At 38.1% G+C, this 17906-nt stretch overlaps 1 non-coding gene across 1 annotated transcript; it reads left to right on the top strand.

Moving 5' to 3' along the window:
• The first annotated feature begins 14636 nt into the window (after positions 1-14636).
• On the top strand, positions 14637-14740 carry LOC112739999 (small nucleolar RNA R71). Its single transcript, XR_003170933.1, has one exon. It is a non-coding gene; the product is annotated as a small nucleolar RNA R71 (small nucleolar RNA).
• The last annotated feature ends 3166 nt before the right edge of the window (positions 14741-17906 follow it).

Raw genomic sequence — 17906 nt, 5'->3', positions numbered from 1 at the left:
AATGCAGTTATTTCATGTTATTACGAAAATCTCATTTTTATCGACTACTTTATACTGATAAGAATCAAAAGAATCAGTTTGTTCACTAAACTTTTACTCAATAATAACTATGAATCAATTTATTTTTTTGCCACCAATTTAATGCATAAAATATTTAGGTGTTGCAGAGTTGCAGTTATTTTGAGAAAAATTAAATTTACAGTTAAAGAAAGGAATTTACAGTTAAAGAAAGTGTGAGACAAATTAAATTTTGAGAAAACGATAAATAGGTCCTGACCTTTTGTTTCGTGGACATTTTCGTGTCTAACAATTGAAAAATATTTTTAAGTCTTTGACCTTCACAAAATTTGGACGGATCAGTCCCTGACGGAGGTATTTGGACGGAGGGACTGATCTGTCCAAATTTTGTGAAAATCAGAGACTTAAAAGTATTTTTCAATGGTCAAGAACGAAAATATCCGTGCGACCAAAGGTTAGAGACCTTTTTTAAGCGACAAAATTGAGTTCAAGACTTTAGCGTCATATGAACTAACTCTTAAACATATATATAAACATTCTATTAACTAGATGACACAGTAATCAATTTGGCTTACAATTATAAAACTCAACAATACAGCTGAGTGTTTAAAAATCAATTGCAATATATTTGTGTTTATTGTCAAAGATGAAAATAAACACAAAGTTTTTGTATTTTCATTCATAAATTTATATGCTTTTATTTAGAAATTTACGTATTTTTTCTAAAGATTTGTTATCAAAAATTTTGTCTTTAAAATTTAAAAAAGAATAAAACAATTTTAGTAACAAAAAGAAAATGGTGAAACAAAACGTAGAATAATTACAAAACAAAATAAAAAGGATAAAACACTTATATAAACCAAACCAATATCAATATTACATAAATTACCCAAATCAAATAATGTTACAAGAATGTCTCAAACCATACTTCTATATAAATCAAATTAAATTAATTCGAATTATACAATACAGTAGTAAATTGAAACACATTGATTCGAATTACATAGGAACATTGTTTGAAGTATAAATCGAATTGGTTAAATTCGATTTATATAGAATTATAGTTTGAGACATTCATGTAACGCTATTTGATTTGGGTGATTTATGTAATATTGGTATTGGTTTGGTTTATATAAGTGTTTTACCCAAATAAAAAATATATAGAAATTCTTAACTACTATATACATAAATATTTGTTACAAAAATACAAAAATTTGTTGTGCAACGGGTATGTTGTTTCCCCCTTTCAACCACCACAACAACCACAACCAAAACCAAAACAAAAACCATACCCCTTCACTTCATACCCACATCAGCAATACCAGTAACGAGTATGAGACCGAAGAAGAGGAGGAGAAGTGATGTGAGAATTTATGTTGATCTAGAATTTCACAAAAATAGAATCTCGTTGCAAGTATAGTCTAGACCAATAATTAACTCTCAATCAAAGTTTAAATCAAAGATGTCACAATTCAAACTAAAATAACCGGGAGTTTTAAATTCCGCGTCGTTCTCCCTAGGAATTGCAATTAAATTTCTTATTATTGGCTATGAAGGAATTGGGAGTTTTGGATGAAATAAGCAGTTGGCAAGAAATTAAAATGCAAGGAAGTGAGTATGCATGCAAGAGAATTAAACTCAAAGCAAGTAAATCAAAAATGGGAATTCAATAGGCAAAAAGGACTCTTGGCAAGGATTGGGGAATTGAGGATTCCTATCATAATCATAGACCACAAACATGATAATTGCCAAGAATTAATCCAAATTAGTTTATTCTAACATCAAGAATAAGTCAAAAGGGCATAATTGATCTCAATCCACAAGTCCTAATCAACTAACTAATTAACTTAGTGAAAGACTAGCGTTAATGGAGACTAAACTAACAAACAATCCTAATCACAATATCGAATGGACATCTATGATTCAAGGTTACCTAATTATCCAATTCCAAGGCAAGAGTGTGAAAAACTATACAAAAACTAGAAGAGACATTTTATCAAACACCTAACATGCATAAAAGAAAAAATATCATAAATTGTAATAAAAATAAATTCTATAACTATCAATTGCAATAAAATGATAATAACAACTCAAATAAACATTAAAGAAACATAAAACATTAAAATTGCATTAAAGGAAATTAAAAGTAACAAGAGTGTTCATAAATACAAAAGTGGCAAAATTGAAAAATTAATAAAAAAGAAATGAAGATGGTTAAGATAAGAGAGCAAGAAACATAAATAAAACTACATTAAAACAAAAATTAAATGCCGAAATTAAAGAGAAAGTAAACTAAAAACCCTAATTTTAGAGAGAAGGGGGAGCTTCTCTCTCTAGAAAACTACTCTAAAACATGATAAAATCTAAACCTAATTGCTCCCCCCTTACTTCCACTTGAATTGGGGTTGAAATAGCTTCAGAAATGAGTTCGGTTGGGTTTTGGAGGCCCAGAATTTGCCCCCAGCGATTTGCATTAATGAGCTCACGTGACTCGGGTCAGGCGTACACGTGAGTCACGCGTACGCGTCGCCGAGCTCGCTCTTGTGCGCGCGCACGCAGTGCTTGTGTGCACGCACGGATCGCTAAACTTCCAAACTCCATTTCTTCATGGTTTCTTCCCTTTTGCATGCTCTTTTTCTCACTTCTTCAACCCATACTTGCCTTGGAAACCTGAAATTACTTAGCAAACGCATCAAGGCATCAAATGGGATTAAAGTGAATAAAATTTAGCAATTAAAAGGCCTAAAAAGCATGTTTTCACTTTTAAGCACAATTTAGGAAGAAATCATGAAACTATGCTATTTCAATGGATAAGTGCAAGAAAAGTTGATGAAATCCACCCAAATAGATATCATAAAATATAGATTCATTACATCCCCACACTTAAACAATAGCATGTCCTCATGCTATACTCAAGAAGGAAACAAGGGGTATTATATTTATTCAATGCAAGTAAACTACCTACATGCAATTTATCTACATGAATGCAACTACTTAGTCAAAATAATTCAATTTCCAAGAAAGAATATATGAACATAAGGGCTAAAGCAATCTTAACCAAGTCAAATCCATAATTGATTAGAGTTATTGAAAAGAATTAAAAACTTGCAAGAAAGGAATTAAGCATAGGTGAAAACATGTAATCGAGTAATCAAACCCTCACCGGATGTGTATCTGCTCTAATCACTCAAGTATATAGGGTCAATTCACTCATTTCTTTTCTAATCATACTTTCTAAGATTTATTTTTCATCTAACAATCAACACTTATTCAATGTATGTGATGGCCGAAATTCACTCCCCATATAAAATAATGAATCCGTTCTTTTGGCAAGCGCACCAAAAATATCGTCAAGTAATAACCCACTAGGAGTGGGGTCGAATCCACAGAGATTGGTAGATTTGAGCAATTTTAATCAATGGGTGAATTAGTCAAGCTGAGCAATATAGATTGTGCTTGTAGAAATTTAAATGAGCAGAAGTGTAAATGGCTCAAAAGTAAAGAAAAACAATAAAGTGCAGAAAGGTAAATGGCAAGAATGTAAAGTGCAGAAACATAAATGTCTTAATTGTAAATGGGAATGGGGAATAACGGAATGTAAAGAAAGCTATAAAGAATATGGAAGATAAGAATAGGAAAATTCATTGAGATCAGGAGATGTTGTTCTCTTTGGATTAAATCCAGCTCATCTCATCTTCAATCATGCAACTCATTGACCTCTTGGCAATCATGATTGATTAAACCCCAATCCCCTGGTGATTCAATCTCTCAAATCTTGATAATCAGCCAATTCCTTGGTCTAATTGCTCATGAAGATAGATATGCTTGGTCCCTGATTATACCACACATCCTCATAGATCCAAATAGTGGGTGGATTATATGTCACCATATCTAATCACCAAAACCCAGATCTACTCAATTGTGAGAAGGGATTTCAAGCATGGTTTCATGTTTCCTTTTCCAAGATTCCCATGAAACCCATTTTGCATTCAAACTCTTTCCCAAGATGATTGAACACTAGCATTAAAACAAAATTCCTTCTAAAAAATCAAAGAGAAGATGAAGAGAAGAAGAAATTCACTATCAATAAACCATCAAGTACAACAGAGCTCTCTCTCCCAATGAGAGGGAAATTAGCTACTCATAGCTTAAGAGAAAAGTACAAGAGATGGAAGAGATGATGTGAAAAGTAAATCTAACTATACTTCCAACGAAACTACTACTCAACGTCTTAGTACTTTCAGGGGTTATTTATACTACTCCTAGCACTGGAATTAAAAAAATACAAAAGAGAAAAGAAAATTACAGCTGGAGGGAAAGAAAAACTCCAAAAATGTGACTTCTCCAGGCTTGGCGTGTGGCTGGCACTTGAGTGGCGTGCCAAGCCTAGCCACTAAATTTGGCTTGGCACGCCACGCCCAGCTCATCAAGTGGCACGCTCTTTGAGCCTCATTCCCTGGCGTGCCACGCCTTTGAGCCCAAATGGCACGCCCAAGGTCTCTTTAATGCTTGGTTAGCCTGGCGTGCCACACCTTCGATCCCAAGTGGCACGCCCAAGCCTTTTTTTTCTTCTTCTCCTCTCTAGAAAGTTGAAATGGCGTGGCATGCCCAGGGTTTGGTGTGCCATGCCCAATTTGTGCTTCATTTTCTTCTCTGGAAAGTTAAACTTCTTCTCTGGAAAGTTGAACTAGCGTGGCATGTCCAGGGTCTGGCGTGCCACGCCCCTTGTGTTTGCTTGTTTCCTTGTTTGGCGTGCCACGCCCAGAGCTCAAGTGGCATGCCCCATGATGTACAATGGATTTGGTGTGCCACGCCCAGCCTGGCATGCCACGCCCCCTTTGTGGCCTTCAACTTTGCGCTCTGGAAAATGTAACTAGCGTGCCACGCCCATATACTTTCATGGCGTTTGTTCCAAGTGGCACGCCCGACTCCACACGCCCAGCCTTATTTGTTGTTTTCTTCTCCTTTTTGTTGCTCTTTTTACCTGAAATTCAGCACAAATCCATTTCAAAGTAATGTACCATAATATTCATCAATTAGTTCATGAATTGCAATAATTTAATGAGATTATGCTCTTTTATGGTCTTTTTTAGATAAGAAAAAAGGGTAAATGATGCAAGTCATCACAACACCAAACTTAAGCTTTGCTTGTCCCAAGCAAATCAATGTGAGTCATTCTTAATTGGATTGAGACTTGACCTTAGAGAGATGCATTCATTACCAAAGATAGGGCTAAGTGTTAACTCATGCATGAATCTTATTGATTTAATATCATAATGGACTCCTAGACTCTTGAGGATTCTTCCAAGTATTTGCCTTAGGACCCCTTTCTATTGATTGTCGCCTTGAAGTAGCAAGAATTGTTTCTTTTTCTTTGATTGTTCTTTCCTTTTTACTTCTCTTTTTTCATTGACCACGACTCTAAATGTTTTGTCTCAAGACGACCCTTTAGTTAGGCTTTCAATTAGCACTCCCAAATCAGTTGGTTTTAGAGTACTAGGTGTTGAAACACCCCTAAGAATTTACTTGCCCAGGTCTCTCTTCTTGACACATCTTCACCACAAGCATCTACTAGGATCTCTAACTCTTCTTAGCTATTTGGTGTTTCCGTCGGTCCTAGTAGTTGATGCTCAGAGTCTTGGTTTTATGGATATTTGATGACATGTCACCATGTCATATTTTTCTATGCTTTTTCCTTTGGTTTCAATAGGTTTTATGCACTTTCTTGAGCCATAAGCAAGCCAATTGGGTAGATTTTCATGCTTCCTTTGATTAAATCAACCATGTATGAATTAATGCAATTTCATGAGGTTTTATGCTATATTTGTTGCATATTATGAAAGAATGAATATCTCATGATTTTGAGCATAGCTTTGATGTGTTTGGTTGATTAATGATAGGTGAAGAAAGCTTGGAGAAAGGTTGAAGCAAGAAGGAATGGCTAGGAGTAAGAGAGGACAAAAAGTTTGAGCAAAAGTTTACCTCAAACTTTAGCTCAAACTTTTGGAATCATTGAAAATGAACTAGGGAGCAAAAAGTTTGACCAAAAGTTTGCCTCAAACTTTTGGGCAAACTTTTGGGTGAAAAGTTTGAGCCAACGTTAGCCCCTAACTTTTTGGCTAACGTTGGCATGAAAATCAACACCCTGGGCACCAAAAGTTTGCGCCAACGTTAGCCCCTAACTTTTTGGCTAACGTTGGCGCATGAAAACACACCCTGGGAGCAAAAAGTTTGCGCCAACGTTAGCCTCTAACTTTTGGGCTAACGTTGGCGCCACACACCACAACAGCTTGAAGGGGTATACTTCCAACAAGAATAACTTAAGCTACAGAGCTCCAAATGAGGTGATTCAAGAAGAATTGGAAAGTAGGAATCAAGAGCTTTCCAAGCATATATGGCACTGCATGGTGGATGATGCGCATAAACTAGTTATGCTACGATTTAGGAAATTGCACGATCGGCAAAATTCCTTCCGGCAAGTGCACCGGTTATCGTCAAGTAAAAACTCACAATAGAGTGAGGTCGAATCCCACAAGGATTGGTTGAGTGAGCAATTCGGATTAGAAGTGTGTTCTAGTTGAGCGGAATCAAGATTGAGATGAGAATTGCGGAATGTAAAATTGGCGGGAAAAGTAAATGACAAGAAATTGAAAATGCGGAATCTTAAATTGCATGAATTAAAGAGCAGAAACTAAATTGCTGAAATTAAAAGGGAATGGGGGTGATTGCATGAATTGAGTTGCAGAATGTAAAGAGAAGATGGAAATCAGAATTGGGGGATTCATTGGGTTATAGGAGATATTGAGATCTCCGAATCAAAACATGTTTATCTCTTCCTCAAGCAATGCGTTCATTGAATTTTGCTTGGCAATCTTATATGATTGGATCCCAATCCCTTGGTTCACCAATTCTCTCTAAAAATGAACAAATTCCCAATCCCTTGGTTTAAATGTTCATAAGAAGAGATGATGCTCGATCACTGATTATACCACACAGTTTCATGAACCACAATTTGGTAGGATTACATGTCACAATATCCATCCAAACCCCAATCCAATTCACTGTGAGAAAGCTTCTCTAGCATGAATCCTCCATTCCTTTCCCAAGGTTCCGAAGGATTCCAATTATGGGTAGTTTCTTTCCCAAGACAACTACCCAATGGAATTAGATCGAGAAGCTTTCTAACAAAATTCAAGAGAAAAGATTGAAGAAGAAGATAAACTATTATTGATTCATTGAATTACAATAGAGCTCCCTAACCCAATGAAAGGGGGTTTAGTGAGTCATAGCTCTGAATTCAATTACAAAGATATGAAAACTAGCTAAAAGTGAAGGTAAAAGTTCCTTTCTAACTTAAATTCTATCCTATTTATACACTTTCTATATTGAGCTTCTGTTGTGTTTCTTGGGCTTTGAGGCCTCTCCCTGCTTTCCTTTTGCCTTGGGTTTATGATCCATAATCTTGATGAGGCTGCTGATCCAAATTCTGTAACATTCATTGAGCCAACTTAGTGATAATCAAATAATGGCACATGACTCAATAAATTGAAATTTCAGACTCATCAATCCTTCAGGCCCAATCCCATAAACCATGATATTCAATTGGGTTTCATACCAGAATAAGTTTAAGTTAATGTTTGTGCTCAAATACTAACTTAAACCACAATATTTTTGGTCCAGAAACCTTTTCCAAGAGTGGCGTTTAAGTTGCAGTTCAAGCTTAAACTGCAGCTTAAACGCCAGACACTTCCAGTGAGGCCTTTTGTAGAAGCACGTTTAAGCTTCAGTTTAAGGTTAAACTGAAGCTTAAACGTGGGAATGGAAGAAGGCAGCCCTGGAGAGTCATGTAGTCGAACACGTTTAAGCTTCAGTTTAAGGTTAATCTGAAGCTTAAACGTGGATATAGGAAGGGCAGCCCTGGAGGTCGAACACGTTTAACCTCCAGTTTAAGGTTAAACTGGAGGTTAAACGTGGAAATGGAAGGAGGCATCCTGGAGGTCGAACACGTTTAACCTCCAGTTTAAGGTTAAACTGGAGGTTAAACGTGGAAGCTTAGAAGGGTAGCCCTGGAGGTGTCGAACACGTTTAAGCTCCAGTTTGAGGTCAAACTGGAGCTTAAACGTGGAAATGGAGAGAGCAACCCTGGAGGAGAAAACTTGGTCGAACACGTTTAAGCTCCAGTTTGAGGTCAAACTGGAGCTTAAACGTGGAAATGGCTCCCTGGTGCTTTTCCCATTCTGGCGTTTAACCTCCAGTTTAAGGTTAAACTGGAGGTTAAACGTGGAACTCCTTCCTGAGTGGCATTATCATTCTGGCGTTTAACCTCCAGTTTGAGGTCAAACTGGAGGTTAAACGTGGAATGCTTCTTTGGTGAGACTTTTCATTCTGGCGTTTAACCTCCAGTTTAAGGTTAAACTGGAGGTTAAACTTCAATTCCAGCATTTCTTAGCCTTCATGATTCTGGCGTTTAAGCTCCAGTTTAGGCTTAAACTGGAACTTAAACTCCACATGTGATATTCAAGCTTCCTTTATTGATTTTGTTGCTTCCTTGCTTAGCCTCTTCTTCCCTGAAATCATCCAAACAAATGCATCAAAGTCTTGCAAAATTTCATGAGACATCTTCCATTCATAGCATTCAAGTAATATAACTAAAACTCATGGAATTTGCATTAAAATCATACTGTTTGGATGGTTCATTACTTTGTTCTTCATTTAACCATTTTTGGTTACTTTAAGCTCAAGAAAATGCATAAAACAACTAAAACTAACAGAAAAATGCTAGTGAAACTAGCCTAAGATGCCTTGGCATCACAACACCAAACTTAATACTTGCTTGTCCCTAAGCAAGTCCTGAGTTAATTGAGAAGAAAGTATGAAACAGAAAGCAATTACATTGGCTATATTAGCAAGCATTTGAAGTTCATCAGAAGGGTTTTATGCAGAAAGTTGCAGCATCACTTTTTCATACTTATCAGGTAAGATTATCACTTTTTTATTGCATCCATCAAACACTGCTATGGCCTCTTGTTATTCTTATGTCTTTGGCACTTTTCTCTTCTTTGTTTTTCTTTTCTTTTTCTTTGAGCTACTTTGCTCCTTGTTTGCTTAGTGTCATGTGTTGCACAAGCCTTTGGCATTTTCTTTTTCTTATCAGTGCACTACACATATCCACTTTAGGCATTTTAGTTCACATTTCTTCTTGAGACATTGGTGCCCAGCACCTCTTTGTGTGACTAAATGTTTTGTATTTAGGTTGCTCTTGATAATGGACTTTTGGTTGATAATCCCGGGTTAGTTAACCCAAGTTACCAAGTGTTGAAACACTCCTCAGAACCTATTCATCCAAGCATATCCTTAATACATAAACACCACAGGCATTTGTCTCAGAAGTTCAAACCATTGGTACCTAACTTATTTTCTCAATCAATTTTTTTTTTTGCTTTTTGGTTGCCCTTTTTCAGTGGCTTTTTCTTCTTCTTTTTCTTTCTTTTTCATGGCCAAAGACATTTATTCATCAAGATCCATAGACAGTTTTTAATTTCTACACAAAGAATGATAATTCTACACTCTAATTCCAGTGATCTGACTAAACAATCAAGCATGCATACCACCACTTAATTCTACTTGATTTGTCACTAATTTAGCCAAGTTACTTTTGTTCAAACTTTTCTTTTATTTTTGGAAACAGAACAAGCATGGCAAGCACTCGTTTAAGAAGGTGAAGTTATATCCAAACATCTAGGCATTCACTTTATTCAAAGCAATAAACAGACACTCATACTAAAAAAAAAAAAAAACTCCACATAACACTTAAATGACTTATGATGAAAGAAAGCTCATAAAGACAATCCACCAATGATCATTTGATTATTAAGGAACGAGACCACCTCTTATTTATTGCTTGGTTCTTCTTAATTCTTGGGATCCTGCTTCTTCTTGCTTCCTGCCTCTTTCTGACCACTTGTGCTTCCTTTGTCTTTTCTTATGAGCTTTTTCCAGAATCCAGCCTTTTTCATCGTTTCTTCCACTCCTTTTTCAAGGATCATTGCCTTGTTTATTTCTCCTTCTTTCCTCCCTTTGAAATACTCATCAAAAGCTGGGAATGCTGGGTCCATCTTGTGTAGATGTTCCCCTATGTAGTTAAGCTTGATTTGCGAACTGATGTTGTAATCAGCTTGGACTGAGTATCTTGCATTCTGTAAAGTGGTGGCTTCCTTGATTGCCAAGACATTGGCATCTTGGTGTTGGCATATGTGGCTGAAGGATTCCTGTAAGTGTAAATTCTGTTCCCTTTGCAGATCGAAGAATCTTGATTCAAAGTTCCTTTGCATATCCATCATTTTTAGGTGAAAGTCCTCTTGTCTCTCCTGAGACCTCATGTATTGTTGAGACATTCCTTCCATGATTTCCTGCATTCTGCTCATATCCATGGGGTCTCTGGGAATTTGTTGTCTTCTTTCTGGAATTGCTTGCTCTTCTTGCTCTTCTTCTCTGTCTTCTCCTTCCTGTCTTTCTTGTTCTGCTTCTTGCTCGGCTTCCACTTGTTGCCCTTCTTCATTTCTTCTTCTTGTATGTCTTGGAGGAGTTGGGCCAAGAGTCATTCTGTATGCAGTTATGGCCAATCCAGGATATAGCCAATTAGGTCTTTCATCCTCAAGTGGTACTTGGGCATCGATGCATAGTCTAATGATAGTGCTAGGAAAGTGGAGCCAGGATTCAGGGTCACTTTTCTCACTAAACTCTTGTATCTGTTCAGCAATGAGTTTATGAACTTTGATCTCCCCTCCCACCATAATGCAATGTAGCAAGATGGCTCTTTTAGGGACTATTTCTGAAGAGTTTGCAGTGGGTAGGATGGATCTCCTAACTATTGCATACCACCCTTTAGCTTCAGGTGTTAGGTCTCCCCTTCTCAAGACTCTTGGAGCCCCTCTTGTTTTTCTCACCCATTCAGCTCTGATGGCACAAAGGTCTTCAGCAATAGTTGCATAGTCAGGTTCTCCTATCATCCTTTCTTCATAACTTGCTTGACTGAAATGTATGTTTTTCAGGCCAAGGGTTTTCATGATTGCTTTGGGACTGAAGTTAACTTCCACCCCTCTCACATAGCTTTTGTATGTGGGTTTCTTGGTTGGATCCTCCCTTACTGCATTTGCATAAAACTCTTTCACCAAGTTGATGTTGATTTTAGTGATTGGCTTAGTCAGGAGCTCCCACTTCCTCTTTTTGATCTTTTCCCAAACACCTGGGAACTCATCCTTTTCAAGGTCAAAGGGAACCTCAGCTAGTACCGTTTTAGGTCTCATCCATTCGGCTTGAATCTCATGGAAAACTGATCTGTATCTCCATGCATCGAATTCCCTGTTTTCCTCCATTGGCTGCTTGTCTTTTCTCCTTTTGTGGCTAGATGAAGCTGCCATTGGTTCTTTAGTTTTGGTAAGTGATAAGCTAAAGTTGACAAGGTGAAGCAAGAAGTGTTGTTGGAAGTGTGGGGAGGTTGTTTTCGGCAAGAGATAGTTTATGCTATGATGAAGGAAATGTGCATGAAGGAGATTTGGTGGTGTTGAACTTGTTCCCCAAGTGGTTCTTTATAGTGCCCGTAAGTGCAAAATGGACGGCTAGGGTGATTTGTGAAGGGTGGCTTGATGGTAAATATATGAATTAGGGAGAAGGACGAATTGCTTTTCATTTTCTTGGAAGTATTCTGGGTGCATTAGGTTGTACATGTAGCTATCTTTTTTTGCAGAACTTCCTTTTCCCATGTGTTAGTTTCAAAGACTTGTGAATTTTCTTTTTGACCAAGCATCGTACCTCCCTTTGTCTTTTTCCTCCATTTTTGTCTTTTCTTTTGTACCTGCACAAACAAACAAGTTTGCTATCATTTTTCGGTCCATGTGAATTATGAATAGTACTTGCACATGTAAATCAATTATTGTCTTTATGAGCTTATAGCCGTGACTTCTACATGTATGCACACTTATTATTTGGACACCAAACTTAGTGTTTGGTCAAGTCTCCTGATGACATGAAATCCATATTGGTTGTCCTTAATGAATGTGCTTAATTCTAATAAATCATAGTCATCTTGGCTCTTTGATTCTAAACAAATTTACTACCCTAAGTAATTGAAACCAAAGCATTAAAACATGCGAATGGTATACTTGTCATGAATTTCGAAATCTAGAGGAACTTCGTGCTTTTCATGAACCGTGTTCAAAGAGGAACACCAAACTTAATCTTTGGTTGTGCACTAAAAATTGAATGCATTTTGAATAAAATTTGGGGTGCCTTCAGGCACACCAAACTTAGAGGCAAATTGCATTTTACATGCAATGTTTAGTGCACTCTTTCAGCAGTTGTCCTGAGGATTCAAGTTCATGCATAAGAAACCATGCTTTATTAAATGCACAACAAAACAAAAAAAAGTAAGGATATTAAAACATGGGTTGCCTCCCATGAAGCGCTTCTTTAACGTCACTAGCTTGACGGTTGTCCCTTGTTAGGGTGGATTGTAGTGCTTGACGTCTTCTCCTCTCACTGTGAAAACGTCCCCACTTGATTCATTCATGACCTCTAAATGTTCCATAGAAAGAACTTTCCTGATTGTGAACACTTGAGGGAGCTGGGAAGGAATGGTTTTGAGGCCAGGTGGGATTGGCAGATAATGACTTGATATCACGTTATCTTCCGGAGAAAAACCTTCAGTGGGAATTTTCTTGTTTCTCCACCCTCTTGGCAATCTCCCTATCACTCTTCCCTTTCTCTTGAGGATTTCTTCATTGACCCTTATGTCAGGAGGATCCTTCTGATCTGTTTCCACTGATTCTTGTGGCTTTAACTCTTGCAACTCTTGTTTGCCTTCCAAGGACTGTTTTAGAGTTTCAGCTGCTGGATTACTTTCCTCCAAACACAGATGGCTACTATCATCCTTAGGCCTTTCAGGTTCTGGTTCAGGCTCAGATGCAGGTTTGAAAACTTTGAAAATGAGCTGTTCATCATGTATTCTCAGAATTAGCTCTCCTTGTTCTACATCTATGAGCGCTCTAGTAGTGGCTAGAAATGGTCTGCCCAGAATGATAGGGTGTAAGTAGCTTTCCTCCATGTCCACAATGACAAAGTCTGTGGGGAAGTAATAATCCCCCACTTTCACCAGCACATTTTCAACTACCCCTTCAGCTTGCTTCTGAGTTTTGTCAGCCAGTTGTATGATTACATCAGTGGATCTCACCTCATTCAGTTGTAGCCTCTTCATAAGAGTTAGAGGCATCACATTTATGCTAGCTCCTAGATCACAGAATCCTCTGTCAATTTTTGTTTCCCCTATGATGCAAGGGATATGAAAACTTCCTGGGTCCGTTTTCTTAGAGAGTGTGTCCTTCTTGATGAGAGCACTGCATTCTTTGTTCATTGTTACCGTTTGTCCTCCCTTCAAAACTCATTTCTTGCTTAACAATTCCTTTAAATACTTGATGTGTGTAGGCATTTGATGGAGAATCTCAAGAAAGGGAATATTGACATGGAGAGAGTTAAATGTCTCTAAAAACCTTGAATAGGTTTTCCCTTTTTCACCTCCTCCTAACCTCTGAGGAAATGGTGCTTTTGGTTGGTATATTTCCAGCATGCCTTTTTGCAGTTCCTTGGCTTGCTCAGTTCCACTTTCCTGCTTAACTTCTTTCACACCTTCCTTCAAGATTTCTGGCTCCTGCTCTGAGGGCCTGATTCCTTCTTCTTCTGAAACTTCCTTCAATATGGTGATGGCCTTGCATTCTTCCCATCTCACTCTCTTTTGTTCCCCTTTAGGATTCTTTTCTGTGTCACTAGGGAACACTGCAGTTGATTTGACGGCCTGTTGAGATAGCTCTCCTACTTGAGACTCCATCCTCTTGAGTTTTTCACCATGGTTTCTTAAGGTAGCTCTCACATCATCCCTGAAGCTTTTCAATTCGGTTATGTCTTGACTCATGGTTGCCATCATTCCTTCTATCCGGTTTAATTGATCTTGAAATTGTTGGTTCGGATTAAGTTGGGTAGGTTGATTATTTTGGCCATGATATGATGGTTGGGGGTAAGTGTTTTGTGTGGCTTGGTATGATCTTTGGTTTGAGTTTTGGTATGTGAAATTGTTATGTTGGTTGTGGTTGTAAGGTTTGTGGTTTTGTGGTTGGGTTTGTTGGTTCCCCCACCCAAAGTTTGGGTGATTTTTCCATCCTGGGTTGTAAGTGTTGGAGTGTGGATCATATGATTGCCTTTGTTGGTTTCCCACATAGTTGGCCTCTTCCCAATCACCTCCTTCAATGCTTACTTCCTCTTGATCTTGTGTGTGTATTGCAGCCACTTGCTTTGTTTCTAATTGCCTGGTAAGCTCTGCTAGTTGCTTGGCAAACACTTTGTTTTGGGCTAGAATTGTATCAACATGGTTCAGCTCCATGACTCCCTTAGTGTTGTGCCTTTCTGATGCATAGTAGTACTCATTCTCAGCCACTGTCTCAATCACCTCAATGGCCTCTTCCACAGTCTTTTTCCTGTTCAATGAACCTCCTGATGAATGGTCTACAGCCTTCCTTGATTCATAAGAGAGTCCATCATAGAAAATATGCAATTGCACCCAATCATGGAACATGTCTGGTGGGCATTTCCTTGTCAAATCCTTGAATCTCTCCCATGCCTCGTAGAGAGTTTCACCATCTTGTTGTCTAAAAGTTTGAACCTCAGATCGAAGCCTATTGACCTTTTGTGGGGGGTAGAAACGTGCCAGAAACTTGCTTTCCACCTCATCCCATGTTGTTAGACTCCCCCTTGGGAATGATTCCAGCCACTTAGCTGCCTTGTCCCTAAGTGAAAATGGGAACAAAAGCAGTTTATAGGCATCTTCCTGGACTCCATTGGACTTCACAGTGTCACAAATTCTCAGGAATTTTGTGAGATGTTGGTTGGGATCTTCATTAGCACTTCCACCAAATGAACAATGATTCTCCACAAGTCATATTAGCTGTGGTTTGAGCTCGAAATTGTTGGCCTGAATGGGTGGTTTCTGGATGCTGCTACCACAATTCCCAGAGGTTGGGTTTATGTATTCACTAAGAACCCTCCTCTCAGGAATGGCATTGTTTCCATCAGCTCTCTCATGGTTGTGAACTTCTCTATCCATGTTGAGATCTAAAGCTTCCTCAAAATTGTCCTCAGATTCTCCTTCGGATTCCTCTTCTCCCACTACTCTCTTCCCTCTTGCTTCCCTTCTCAGTCTATGAAGGGTCCTCTCTGGTTCGGTATATGGAGGAGTTGATGTCTCTCCTCTCCTACCTGTCATACAAGAACACAGCACAGGCACAAACAAGTGAAATACTCTTGGTTAATGGAAGAGTATGGTTAGAGCAATGAGGAATTAATTCAAACAGTTAGTGAGTCAGTGAGTTAGTTGCTTGAATTTAAAGGCATAAAGAAAGAAAGCATGTAACAGAGTGCAGAATTTAAAATTCAACAAGTAACTTGTACTGAATTAATCAAACACAAAAAAATGCTCAATCTAGTTAACTTCCAATTGGAGAATTGTCAATCGAAAACCAATCCCCGGCAACGGCGCCATAAACTTGATGCGCATAAACTAGTTATGCTACGATTTAGGAAATTGCACGATCGGCAAAATTCCTTCCGGCAAGTGCACCGGTTATCGTCAAGTAAAAACTCACAATAGAGTGAGGTCGAATCCCATAAGGATTGGTTGAGTGAGCAATTCGGATTAGAAGTGTGTTCTAGTTGAGCGGAATCAAGATTGAGATGAGAATTGCGGAATGTAAAATTGGCGGGAAAAGTAAATGACAAGAAATTGAAAATGCGGAATCTTAAATTGCATGAATTAAAGAGCAGAAACTAAATTGCTGAAATTAAAAGGGAATGGGGGTGATTGCATGAATTGAGTTGCAGAATGTAAAGAGAAGATGGAAATCAGAATTGGGGATTCATTGGGTTATAGGAGATATTGAGATCTCCGAATCAAAACATGTTTATCTCTTCCTCAAGCAATGCGTTCATTGAATTTTGCTTGGCAATCTTATATGATTGGATCCCAATCCCTTGGTTCACCAATTCTCTCTAAAAATGAACAAATTCCCAATCCCTTGGTTTAAATGTTCATAAGAAGAGATGATGCTCGATCACTGATTATACCACACAGTTTCATGAACCACAATTTGGTAGGATTACATGTCACAATATCCATCCAAACCCAATCCAATTCACTGTGAGAAAGCTTCTCTAGCATGAATCCTCCATTCCTTTCCCAAGGTTCCGAAGGATTCCAATTATGGGTAGTTTCTTTCCCAAGACAACTACCCAATGGAATTAGATCGAGAAGCTTTCTAACAAAATTCAAGAGAAAAGATTGAAGAAGAAGATAAACTATTATTGATTCATTGAATTACAATAGAGCTCCCTAACCCAATGAAAGGGGTTTAGTGAGTCATAGCTCTGAATTCAATTACAAAGATATGAAAACTAGCTAAAAGTGAAGGTAAAAGTTCCTTTCTAACTTAAATTCTATCCTATTTATACACTTTCTATATTGAGCTTCTGTTGTGTTTCTTGGGCTTTGAGGCCTCTCCCTGCTTTCCTTTTGCCTTGGGTTTATGATCCATAATCTTGATGAGGCTGCTGATCCAAATTCTGTAACATTCATTGAGCCAACTTAGTGATAATCAAATAATGGCACATGACTCAATAAATTGAAATTTCAGACTCATCAATCCTTCAGGCCCAATCCCATAAACATGATATTCAATTGGGTTTCATACCAGAATAAGTTTAAGTTAATGTTTGTGCTCAAATACTAACTTAAACCACAATATTTTGGTCCAGAAACCTTTTCCAAGAGTGGCGTTTAAGTTGCAGTTCAAGCTTAAACTGCAGCTTAAACGCCAGACACTTCCAGTGAGGCTTTTGTAGAAGCACGTTTAAGCTTCAGTTTAAGGTTAAACTGAAGCTTAAACGTGGAATGGAAGAAGGCAGCCCTGGAGAGTCATGTAGTCAAACACGTTAAGCTTCAGTTTAAGGTTAAACTGAAGCTTAAACGTGGATATAGGAAGGGCAGCCCTGGAGGTCGAACACGTTTAACCTCCAGTTTAAGGTTAAACTGGAGGTTAAACGTGGAAATGGAAGTAGGCATCCTGGAGGTCGAACACGTTTAACCTCCAGTTTAAGGTTAAACTGGAGGTTAAACGTGGAAGCTTAGAAGGGTAGCCCTGGAGGTGTCGAACACGTTTAAGCTCCAGTTTGAGGTCAAACTGGAGCTTAAACGTGGAAATGGAGAGAGCAACCCTGGAGGAGAAAACTTGGTCGAACACGTTTAAGCTCCAGTTTGAGGTCAAACTGGAGCTTAAACGTGGAAATGGCTCCCTGGTGCTTTTCCCATTCTGGCGTTTAACCTCCAGTTTAAGGTTAAACTGGAGGTTAAACGTGGAACTCCTTCCTGAGTGGCATTATCATTCTGGCGTTTAACCTCCAGTTTGAGGTCAAACTGGAGGTTAAACGTGGAATGCTTCTTTGGTGAGACTTTTCATTCTGGCGTTTAACCTCCAGTTTAAGGTTAAACTGGAGGTTAAACTTCAATTCCAGCATTTCTTAGCCTTCATGATTCTGGCGTTTAAGCTCCAGTTTAGGCTTAAACTGGAACTTAAACTCCACATGTGATATTCAAGCTTCCTTTATTGACTTTGTTGCTTCCTTGCTTAGCCTCTTCTTCCCTGAAATCATCCAAACAAATGCATCAAAGTCTTGCAAAATTTCATGAGACATCTTCCATTCATAGCATTCAAGTAATATAACTAAAACCATAATTTGCATAAATCATACTGTTGGATGTTCATACTTTGTTTCATTAACATTTTGTTAACATT

This window comes from Arachis hypogaea, chromosome 13 (genome assembly GCF_003086295.3).
Source record: "Arachis hypogaea cultivar Tifrunner chromosome 13, arahy.Tifrunner.gnm2.J5K5, whole genome shotgun sequence".
NCBI lineage: Eukaryota > Viridiplantae > Streptophyta > Magnoliopsida > Fabales > Fabaceae > Arachis > Arachis hypogaea.
This window is presented reverse-complemented; position numbering and strand designations above follow the sequence as displayed.